This window comes from Acomys russatus, chromosome 15 (genome assembly GCF_903995435.1).
Source record: "Acomys russatus chromosome 15, mAcoRus1.1, whole genome shotgun sequence".
Lineage (NCBI taxonomy): Eukaryota > Metazoa > Chordata > Mammalia > Rodentia > Muridae > Acomys > Acomys russatus.
Genome location: NC_067151.1, coordinates 19,349,946 through 19,361,612, shown reverse-complemented (window position 1 = coordinate 19,361,612; position 11,667 = coordinate 19,349,946). Strand labels below are relative to the sequence as shown.

At 43.7% G+C, this 11,667-nt stretch overlaps 1 pseudogene; it reads right to left on the bottom strand.

Annotated features, from left to right (window-relative positions):
* Positions 1-2,803: 2,803 nt before the first annotated feature.
* LOC127199637 (protein FAM136A-like) lies at positions 2,804-7,660 on the bottom strand (annotated as a pseudogene).
* Between the last annotated feature and the right edge of the window lie 4,007 nt (positions 7,661-11,667).

The following is an 11,667-nucleotide window of genomic DNA, read 5'->3' as shown; positions in this document are numbered from 1 at the left end:
CAGCCCCTGCATCTTCCTAATCAGTCAATTTGTTCTGTAGTCAAGAAATATTTTTTCTTAAACAAAATGAATAAATTAAACCAGAAGCTAAACCTTATCAGTATCAGTTGGCTTTTTAGTCAGTATCCACAGCCGATGACAGTTCTGGTTTTCATTTGGTTTTCCAGAGGGCTGAGTTATATGGCCAGTTAGAGGAAAATGACACAGCGGTGGGGGGAGGGGTCTCACACTGTCATTTCTTTTGCTTCAATAACATTCCCAGACAAAAAGCAACCTAGAGGAGAAAAGGTTTATTTTAGCTTACAATTAGTTGTGTGTGTGTGTGTGTGTGTGTGTGTGTGTGTGTGTGTGTGTGTTCGTGTGCTCGCGTGCAGTGTCAAGGTGACAGGAACTAGAAGGAGCTGGTCACATCACACCCTCAGTCAGAAACTGAGAAGTGCTCAGCTGGCCTCTGTTTGTACCCAGGCTGGGCTCACCCATTTCCAGTCTGGGCCTTCCCATAGCAGGTTAAGTCATTCGAGACACTTCCCCACGGACACACCAGGCCACTGGGATCCAGACAACTCCTGGAGACTCGTTTTCCAAGTGATTCTAGGTTGTATCAAGTTGACGTTGAAGGAGCCATCACAGGAAGTGAACGTGTGCCCGTGAGACCTGGGATTGCTGCCCCTCCCAGACCCAAGAGGAAATTTTACCTAGATTTCTCCAGGGGATTCTGAAGCGAGCCAATTTAGGAGCAACTGGGAAGACATTAAGCCCTTTTCACTAGTCTGCTAATAATTTCCACACCCTTCTTGTTCAAAATAATAGAAATTCAGGACTAGAAAGCCTCATAGACTTGCTAAATCCTTTTGCCTAAAGTATTTTTAGAGTTGTGGAAAGTGTGGAAGATGCATGTAGGAGTGAACTAGCCAGAAATAGCAAATGGAAACTGTGTGATCTTCTCTTCGACTGCCCTGTCTAACTGTGCATGCTTTGGGGATTCTTTTTATTTTACTTAATAATCTATACAAACTCCATATACACATACACATTTGTATTTTTGTTCAATGTTTCGGGCACATTTCCTAAGCTTCTGGGAGCTCCTCACGGTCCCTGGTTTGGGTGTAGAATAATTATTTTCGTGTTTCCTCTTTACCTCAAAATTCTGTGGCTGTTGTTGGTCATGTAGATTCTGTTTGAAAAATTCTTCTATAAAAGAGACTGAGGTAAATATTTTGACTGAAGGTCACACATACCCTTGAGTGTTTTCTCTGGATAGCCACCCAGAAAGGGATGCCGGAAAGTACAATTATCGGTGGCAAGAAGCTGGGCGAGCTCCAATCTGCCTTGACTTCTCTTGCATGTGAGTTTGATGGCAGCGTTTAGCTCAGGTGGCTACTACTGTCAGGGTTAAATAATCCACTATTCTGGAGTGCTTAGATAGCACACTGCGGAGTCAGAGGGTGAACACGGGCGGTCATAGTTAACGCAGGGGAGTGGCAAAGCCACATCAGCTCTTTAGAATTGTTGCTCATTCCCGCCCTTCGGGTTGTGGTGCCAGTGTCCTCAAGGCTAGGTCCCTGTGTACTCATCAATGCTGCCAACCCCTTACCATAGATGTGGAAAACAAGTGCAGTCACGTCACATTTCTGGTTGCAGATATCACTTCCAGGCATCAGCAGTGGGGCTAGGACGCAGACTCCAAACTTAGACTTGTGTGTCTCACAACCTGCTAATGTTTTTGTATTTCAACACATCTTTCCCCGATGTCCAGTTACAGTGTTCGATTGGACAACAGCCATTCTTCAGTGGGCTTCGAGTCATCGATTGCAAGCCATATTCCACCTCAGAAACAAGAATCAGCTTTTATCAGTATTTTTTTGTTTGTTTGTTTTTTGGAGGAGGGGCACACGTGGAGGATGTGTGAGATTCAGCTAAACTTAACTCTTCTCTGAAAATTTGAGCGTGGTCCCGCGGTGTTCGGCCACTAGGGGGAGCTGCGGCTCTTCAAAACCTCAAGTTCTATTTGGCAAAGAAAGCTTTGAAAGCATTTTTCTATCTCGGTGACATCCAGAAAACACAATCAAAGAAGGGTTGGAGAGGTTGCAGCGTGGCTTTCCACGGGGAGCCTGATTCCATTAACTTTCGATAGAGAGGGTAGCGACAGACCAAATGGATTCTACTCAAGCCCAGGGTGGTGGAGCAGTGAGCTTATTGGGGTTACTCTCAGGAACACAGAGTACATCACTGAGACTTCCCATCCCAGCAGCTGCTTGCTGCTCACTTAGCCTCTCTGTATCCTCACATATCCTTGCGAGCCTTTCTTGTCAGTCTCAGTCTCTGGTGGTGGTGGTGGATGATCCCAGCCATTCAGATCTAAGATGCCAATGGCAAACAGCAGAGGTAGACAGACACAGGCTGGGTACAGGTCACCTCTCTAGGGCCTAGTGAGATGGTCGAGCAGTTTAGAGCACTTAGCTGGGTTTGTAACACCCCGGAGTTGTAAGCTGCCTGATTTGGTTGCTGGGGACTGAACTTCTGTCCTGTGGAAGAGCTTCAAGCACTCTTAACCTCAGAGCCGTATCTCCAGCTCCAAGGGACATCTTTATTAGCAGTTTCAACGGTGGTTTCCATTGACACAACATAAAAATCCAAGGACATCTCCCTGGTAGTTACTGGTTTTGATAATCTCACAAGGACTTACTAGCTTTTCTTTTGGTGTAATCGTTATCTGTATAGGTAATAGGCTGAGAAAACAACCCACAAATTACTAAATTTCTTTTGGCCTTTTCCAGAAGGTGAAGAGGGGTCTTGTAATGTTTTAAATGACCAGATGTTGGAGTCTTCCTAAAGACGAGAAGCTGCTCATTTGTATGTGGAAGTCAATCAATCCGTCAAAAACTGGCTGTGTGATATTTTCTATAACTAGGCCACACCTCCTAGCATAGCAACCCACCGTGTATACTCCAGGTTAAAATCCTGTCCGTGTTTGGTCCCCTCAAGTGGGGTCAAAGGTGGCAGGGATTCAGTAGCTGCATTACGGCTGGTCATGGCAGTTACCACCTCAACAGATGGATGTGAGCACGGTGGTCCCTTGAGAATCAGCTCCTCCCTCGACAGCCCATTCACAGAAGCTGTACTCCTCTTCATAGCATGGTGCTAACATTTAACGCAGCTGAACACTCTACTGCCAACAGACATGACTGGCTGATCAGGCCACGTGAAGTATCTTTTCAGAGACTGAGGCCTTCAGCACAAATTCTTTTTCCTTTTTCTTTTTTGACTTGGCCACTTTCCTATCTTTCTTATTTATTTTTTAAGACTTATTTATTTTTAATTTATTCACTTTACATCTGATTGCAGCCCCCTCCTTCATCTCTTTGTGGCCCCACCCTCCCTCTCCCCCTTCCCTGTCCTTTAGACCTCAGAAAGGGAGAGCCCTCCTCACCTACCATTTGACCCCAGCCTATCAAATTTCATCTGGACTGCCTGTATCCTCTGTAGGCTGGCATGGCCCCTCCACCAGAGGGCAAGAGAGTCCATGTCAGGGGCAGACCTTACTCCCCGTATTATGGGGCTCACATGGAGACTGTTCAGCACACTTTCTTAAAATTTGTTTTCCTTCAGACTCCTAGAAACCTACGTCCTTCTAGCTCCCAAGTTTTGGGATTAATGTGTGCCATCATATATGTTGTTTTTCTTGTAAACATTTTTAAGCAATATTTTGTTTGTGTGTATGTGTGTGTGCGTGTGTGCATGGGTGAGTGTATGTAACATATATGTGTGCCCAAGGAAGCAGGTAGAGGGCCCTGGCTTCCTTGGGCCTGGAGTTCCAAGTGGGTGTGAGCCACTCAATGTAGTACAAACCAAGTTCGGTTCCTCTGCTAAGGCAGCGAGCACTCCTAGCTGCTGAGGCTTCTTGTCAGACCCTGGCGTTTTGTTCCTTGAGAATCCAAAATAAAACATATTCTCAGTAGGATTACCCATTGGACATGGAGAATGACTAGGATGCCGGCGACTTTCAGAATGGCTCGAGGACTCTCTTCACTACACTAAAATATCTGCAGAAGAGATTATAGAAATAGAAAAGACGTGATGAGGTGTTGCGGGAACCTTAAACTCCAGTACTCAACATCACAACGCAGTTTTTCTTTGAAGCCACTCCATCACATGGTCCCTGAGAAGAGGAGAACCGTTGTCTTGGGGAGAAGATGGAAGAGTAGAAAGCCAAGAAAGGCCACATGCATGCAAAGGCAGGTAAGAGAGGTGAATGCTCAGAGCCCAGTGTCTGGCCTTCTTGCCTCTTCCTGGTGGCAATTCTCAGTAGACTTGAGAGGTGACTGAGAGCAAGGAACCCGAGGTATCACTCAGGGAAACAGCTTCATGTCTAGGTGGGATGTGGGAGCAGTGGCCCCAGGCCTGCTAGATAGGGCTCAGGTGTGAGCTGGAGCCCCGAGTTCTCTCAGGCTCTAACTGACGACTGTTGATGGACAGGGTGGCACTGAGGATGGAGCTGTGGTTGTGTGCCAGCCTGAGGCAGAAGGTAGCCTAGATACTGTTTATTGCACCCAGGTGGGTAAGGAAGTCCAATGTGTCTTCATGACCATGAGAGGCTGTGCAGAGCAGAGGCTAGCACTCTCCTCACAGTCAGTCACCTACTGTGCTGGACCGACTGGCCGGTCAGAAGTTAGTCTACCTGGGAGTGTGTGCGTTGGAAGAAAAGGACTGACTCAGTTTTTCTTTGAAGCCACTCCATCACATGGTCCCTGAGAAGAGGAGAACTCTGAGTATGTATTTCACACCCTAGTATCTCAGAGGCAAAAGGAGCCACTCTGTAGTGAGCCGTACTGGATGTGCACTTTCCAGCATCACAAGGTATAATTGTGTCCTAAAATGAACGTAACAAAAGGAACTCAGTGCAGGAGGAAAAGCGACCTCCATCGATCTCCGGTACGCTTTCCTCCCAGAAACACACACGTGTACCACAGGTTTTGGTCTACGCTGAGCACACGGTTTCCTGTCCTAATGTTTATATGCCTTTTTTTTAATACTGAGTGTTTCTCCAATTCTTCAAATACTAAATGGCCATGACTTGCTTGCTCTCTGCACGCTCCCCCTTCTTCCTGTCCTGAGCCTTTCGCCTGGCCTCTTTATTGCCGCAACTGTCTCCTTTATGCGTCTCCTGGGGGCAGCAGGCTTCCTCTTCTCAGTCAAGCTTGTATTTGGGGGAAACTTTGAGAAATGCAGCCTCCATTAGGTACTTGGGAGTTGCTGCCTACACACTTTTTCATTTATGAATGCCTGTCTGGTCCAGAGACTGAAGTGGATCAGGAAGTAGTAGGCAGACGGGCTTGAAATGCTGTGTCAACATGAGTACTAATTAGAGAGACGTCATCCGGTGGGGGGTGGGGGTGGGGGTGGGGGGGTAATGCTGCAACAAACCTTGTATTCAAGGAAGTGGAGGCAAACTGAAGGCCAAAAAGGTTGGATTAGGAAGGATACTTGAGCTATCTGGGCAGTGAGCGCGTAGCTCTTGGACGGCGACAGTCCAAGAGTAAACAGACCGTGAGACAGTGGTCAGAAGGCGTCTTTGTTCTCTGTCTGTCTCTGTCTTTCTGTCTATCTGTCTTCCCCCTTCCTTCCCTCCTTCTCTCCCTCCCTCTCTTTCTTCTTCTTCTTCTTCTTCTTCTTCTTCTTCTTCTTCTTCTTCTTCTTCTTCTTCTTCTTCTTCTTCTTCTCTCTCTGTCTCTGTCTCTCTCTCTCTGTCTCTCTCTCACACCCCCCCGCCCCCGACTCTGTGTATAAATACAAAGTTAAAGGTTGAAGTTCTGGGTAGTCTTTTCAAAACAGTTATTGCTGCCAAGTACACACACATGAGGTTCCCTCCTTTACAGCCTAGCAGCTTTGTTATGGTTTTCATTAAGACTTAAACATTTCATTTTATATACTGAGAATATGTGTGTGCAAGTGCATGTGCGTTTGTGTATAAGCCCCCATGCATATGATTATGTGCGTGCATGTGAAGTTTCAAGTTGGGTGTCTTTCTTGGTCTCTTTCTACCTTATTTTTTTCTTAAGTTGGAGACAATGAACCTTTACTTTAAAACAAAACCACTTGGAAAATACATCAAAGGCTTATAACACAGCAAGCAGACAAGCATATCACTGTTTCTTATGTTTCAGGCAATTAACTGGTACTTATAACATAGCAGTTATTCAAAAGTTAAGGTGCCATGTTGGGCCAGCAACACTGCACTGCAAAGCCCCAGGCCAAAATGGCATTTGGTAAGGTATGTGCCTATCTTGCTCTACAGTGGTCCTAGCCTACCTTGGCCCAGCTTGCTTACTACTTTCAGGCCTCCTTGCTGCTACAGGATCATCTCTTTAAGGCTTTGTGAATTCAGGGGGTTGAGTGAGTAATACTGGGTTTGGAATTTTATTCTGTGAAATCCAGGTTTTCTTAAGTCCGGCATCTCTCAACAGTTCGTATTTTACTGTTTACTCTTTGGTATTTGAGAGACAATCCAACCCTCTAATGGGGGATGTGTCACTCTGCTGTAGAAGTCAGTGAAGAAAGCTGTTTCCTAAACACAGGGTGACACTGTCTGGCTTCTTCAGGGGCTTCCAGAATGACAGAATTAGAAGGAACAATGAGCATTCCCATCTTGCTGACCAGAAAACACAAGGAACCTCTAGAAGTTATTCAAACCATCTGTACCTTAAATCCACTTTGTGACCTTGCATATAAGACAAAACCTAAGCAAAATAAAGATATGGAAAGGAAACCTTTTCCTTCCTCTAAAATACTAGCATACTGGGTGTTGTTTCAGAGATCTTCAAGGTGGTGTGGTGACATTTGTGGTGAAAAGAAACTTAGTAATAGATCTACCTCCTCTCAAGCTTTGCCAGCAGGTTGAAGAAAGCTGCCACCTTGGGTGTCTATGTAGTAAGAATCTGAGCCCTCGGGACAAGGGCAGTCTCTATTGTCAGAAGAAGCACACACATATGAAAATGCAGGATCTAGAATTCTCCCCTGTGCTATTTATGATCCACATTTTAACACCAGTTTTATTCCACTTTGAGCACCCTGACACAAAGGAACTGATGTCCACAGGTGACTGCCATTGGCCTGGAACTTTCTGTGTCCTGAATTTTTGTTATTCATAAACATTGCTTAATTAAACTGCCTTAATTAAACTAAACTGCCATTCTTCCTTTTAAATAGCCTGCGCTCGGCGCCAAGGGTCACTGTCAACAATTGTATTTCCTGATGGATGACAGAAGACTCCTTCATCTTCTTGGTGATTGTTGGGGTGAGGTGCATGAGGTCATCCACACACTTGGTCACACGGCCTTCCAGCTGTTGCCTCACCTGCAGCTCCGTATTTCCAGAATCCATTGAGTCTTTGGCTCTGTCATTGCAATGCATGATGCACCTGGCCAGCAGTCCTGGAACTTTTCCAGCTCACTGATCCCCAAGGCCTGGCCTTGAGACAAAGGTACATGGTGGCGCTCCATGCATTGGTGAGCCTGCTGCATGGATGCTTGGCTGTCCTCACTGCAGTTGGCACTGCACTGGAACATGAGGCCCCACATCTTCTGGATATTATCTCTCTCTTTATTCTTTCCACCATGGTGTTGGTGGCCTCCTGCACTTGGAGTTGCTGCACCTCTGTCATGGCAACCCTGAGCTGCACCATGCTGATACCCTTGATTCAACTTATATGTTGAGACTGTTTCTCTCATTGAATCTGCAGCTCAACCCCTGGGTAGAATGTCTGGCCTGTGTGCTGCTTTGTCTCTTCTTCCTCAGGCAGAAATTAGAGGTGTGTGCTGGCTTCGCACCTGCGTGCTGGACATCTGAATTCAGGTCCCCATGATTGTATAGCAAATGCTTTATTCACTGTGCCATCTCCCTAATCCTGTTGAGAGTTCCTTTTCTTTTTAAACTCTTATTATTATTCATTTATATTTATTTCATTTTGTGGGAGATGTACATAAGAGTGCAAATCAAAGGACAATTTTTTAGGAGTCAGTTTCCTCCTTTCACAATGTGAGGCCCAGGTTTTGAGTCCGGGTCAGCAGGCTTAGCAGCAAGTCTTTACCTGTTGGGTTATCTTGCTGTCTTGAAAGTATTAACATTTTTAAAGATCTATTTACTTTATTTCGTGTGTGTGTGTGGTTGTTTTGCCTGCTTCTATATATGTGTACTACATGAGTACCTGGTACCCTCAGTGGCCAGAAGAAGATATTAGATCCATTGGAACTGAGGTTAAAGGTGGTTGTGAGCTACCATATGGGTGCTGGGAACTGAACCCAGGTTCTCTGAAAGATCAGCCAGTGCTTTTACTTACTGAGCTACCTTTCCAGCCCCCAAGAGTATTATTACTAGATATATTACATATATTTTATGGCCTTTCAGAGGACCTGGGTTCAGTTCCCAGCACCCTCTTTGGGTTGGTAGCTGATAACTGGTAGTGACAGACGCTCCAGGGCTTGGCTCCTCCTTCTGGCTTCCTTGGGCCCTGTACTCACATGGCATATACTTACAAAGGCACACATACACAAAAAATAAATAAAAATTGTTAAAATTTACAACACAGTGCTTTTAGACTCAGTTATTAAAATAATTAATAAAAGTGTAAGATTAACCTTAAGAATGGTGTACTGAGAAAAAAAACAACGCCCCCCCTTCTGCTCATTTTACACTATACTTTCCCCACAGAAAATTCAGCGAGAGCTCAGATTTGGACAAAATCAAAATGCAGTAATTTTGAGCCTAAGATCTTGAGCATTGTTATTTTTTATTTTTGGCTGGGACTATATGAATATGGAAGAATATATCCCTAGAAGAAAGGATTTATTTTAGAAATATTATTTTAACCATAGACTTATGTCTGTCTTTTTATTTCCCCGGCAAAGACACCGATGTGCTTGTAAACTTCATTAAGTTCAGTTATAGTGTGCCAAGTTGTTTTCCTGACAAACAACATCCACGGGGTCATCTTTTAGAGACATATTACGGGGTTCAGTGAAGGAAAAAGAAGTTATTTTATAGAAATTAGGAATTTAGAGCAATGGGACCGAAGCTGCTGAGAAAAAGATCTATAAGAGAGTTTATTTAGTTTAAGGTAAAAGTCTTAGTGTGGCCAGTTTCTGGCTGTGTTCACCTTATATTTTATATATTATGGGAAAAGCATAAGCATTTTACTTGCATTCAATACATCCCATGACTGGTTAAAAAGTAGATGTACTTATGGCAAGTATGAAGCAGAAAATTAACCATACTTGGTAGAAAGAAGTGGTTCTCAGCCTGTAGGTCATGACCCCCACAGGGGTCACATATCAGACAATCTGCATATCAGATGTTTACATTATGATTCACAACAGTAGCAAAATTACAATCATGGAGTAGCAACAAAATTATTTTATGGTTGGAGGGAGTCACCACAACATGAGGCAGTGTATTAAAGTGTTACAACATTAAGAAGGCTGAGAACTACTGGTCTAGAGGCTCTCCCGTGGGAAGTCAATACTCACTCTATGATGGGAGCTGAGCTGTGATAAGAAATAGGAAAGAAGCAATGGATTGTAAAACAACAACAACAACAACAACACTGCAGTACAATGTGAACATAGCAAACACACCAAAAATTCACATAAAAGTCATGCCGTAGTATAAGAGAAAAGGGAGTGGAAACCGATAGAAACATCCCTTTTGAATGAAACAATCTCTCTCTTCTATGTCACTGGATTTCCAAACATGTATTTCAAAGGAGGCATTTGGGGGCTGAAGAGATAAGGTAGCTGTTCCAAGCAAGAACAGCTCTTGCAGAAAACTGCACTTTGGTTTCCAGCACCCACACTGGGTGGCCCACGGCTGACTGTAACTCCAGTGACAGGGGATCTGCTGCCCTCTTCTGGCCCTAGTGGGTATTCACAAGCACAGCCTTATACACAGACACACAGGTACACATAAATACAAAATTAAAAGGAAAAAAAAAAAAGCTCCATAAAACTCAAACCCTATTTCACAGTTTGGGCAGAAGCACAGTGTACTGCCATTTTCAGAGATTCCCTAGCAATTTCGTGTTAAAAGCTTTGTTCTTATAGAACACTGCCCAGAGCCTCATTTGACTATTTCAGCTTTACTATACACAGCATGTCACTAGGCAGAGGCTGCATTAAATATAAGGTGGATGCAAATTGGTGAGAAAAGAGATAATAACGAGGCATATCAAATATGTTGCATGTTTTGCCTGAAGGAAAGTATGCAAATTTTTATCATCATTCAATTATTTTTGAGGCACTTTCACTGTGAGATGGACATCCACTCCATGAACAGAGTAAGGGTCTTTATTATTATTATTATTTTTTTTTGTAAATGACCAAGGATTGGTCGGTATACAGCGATTTTAATTTTGTTCTGTTATAATTGGAAAAGATGAGGAAAAGGACCATGCTCCTGAGTACAGTCTGTGAAAACCATATGGCTATGGGGACTAATGAATCCGTCACATAACTAGACAATGTCCTGAGGCTCTTGAAACACCTATTTGGTACTTGGAATTTGCATCAGTCAGTATTTTCCTTTCTGAATTGTATTAGGAGAAATATCCTCCTCCTTTCTCCCTCAAGCATCACATGTGAATTTCAAATATCTGGCCTCTGTTCAGATATTTTCATGAAAATTCCAGTAAAGGGAGGGAGGGAGGGAGAGGGAGGGAGGGAGGGAGGGAGGGATAGAGAGAGAGAGAGAGAGAAGAGAAGAGATGCTTTCTCCTGTCTCCCCAGCATTTGTCTGTCTTTCCTATTACTGTGATGGTACGCACTAGAGGGAACGATTGTCACAGACTTCAACATTTGAGATGAACATCACAAGTTATGGATAAATTCCCTTTGCCACATAATAATAAATGTGACAAATGGGAATTGGGACTCTGATGTAATCAGATTCCTTCCTGGAATCCCTTTCGTGTGTTCTTAAAGGTATTGTTATTTTCCATTCTGCCTTTGTTCTTTGTCTATCCTCCAGAGTTCATTTAAAAGATATATATCATATATGATTTCAAAGAATATCTCTAAACTATTGAATCTTCTTCATATCTCCCCCATTTCTCCTCCTCTTCTTCTTTATCAGTGTTCATACTCAAAGGATGAGCCAATGCTGCTGCAGGCTGGTGTTTCTTGGTGGAAGCATTTTGATGTTTTGGACAATGCAAGTCTCCGTTATCCCTATAGTGATCTCAAATCAAGGCAATAAGTGCCAATAGGATTGCTTGTGCCTTCCACATCTTTTAAAATGTTTTTATTTATCCCTTAGGAATTTTATATATTATATTTTGATCATATTCTTTCTCCTTCCAGATCTTCTCCCATCTATATTTTACCCATCTTCATGGTCTTCCCTCTCTTTAAACAAAATAAAGCAAAAGAAAATACGCACCTTGAATCCCCATACTTGGGAGACAGAGGCAGCTGGATCTTTGTGAGCTTGAGGCTAGACTGGTCTATGTGTCTAGTACAAAGTCAGAAGGGGCACGTGATGAGACTCTGCTTCACAAAACATCCACCCAATCCAATAGGCAAAAACCTCAGGAAACTCCACAGAATCCAATTTGTGTTAGCCATCCCATCTTTGATATGATTAAAGACCCTTATGAACCCCAAAGCATTCACTGGAGAT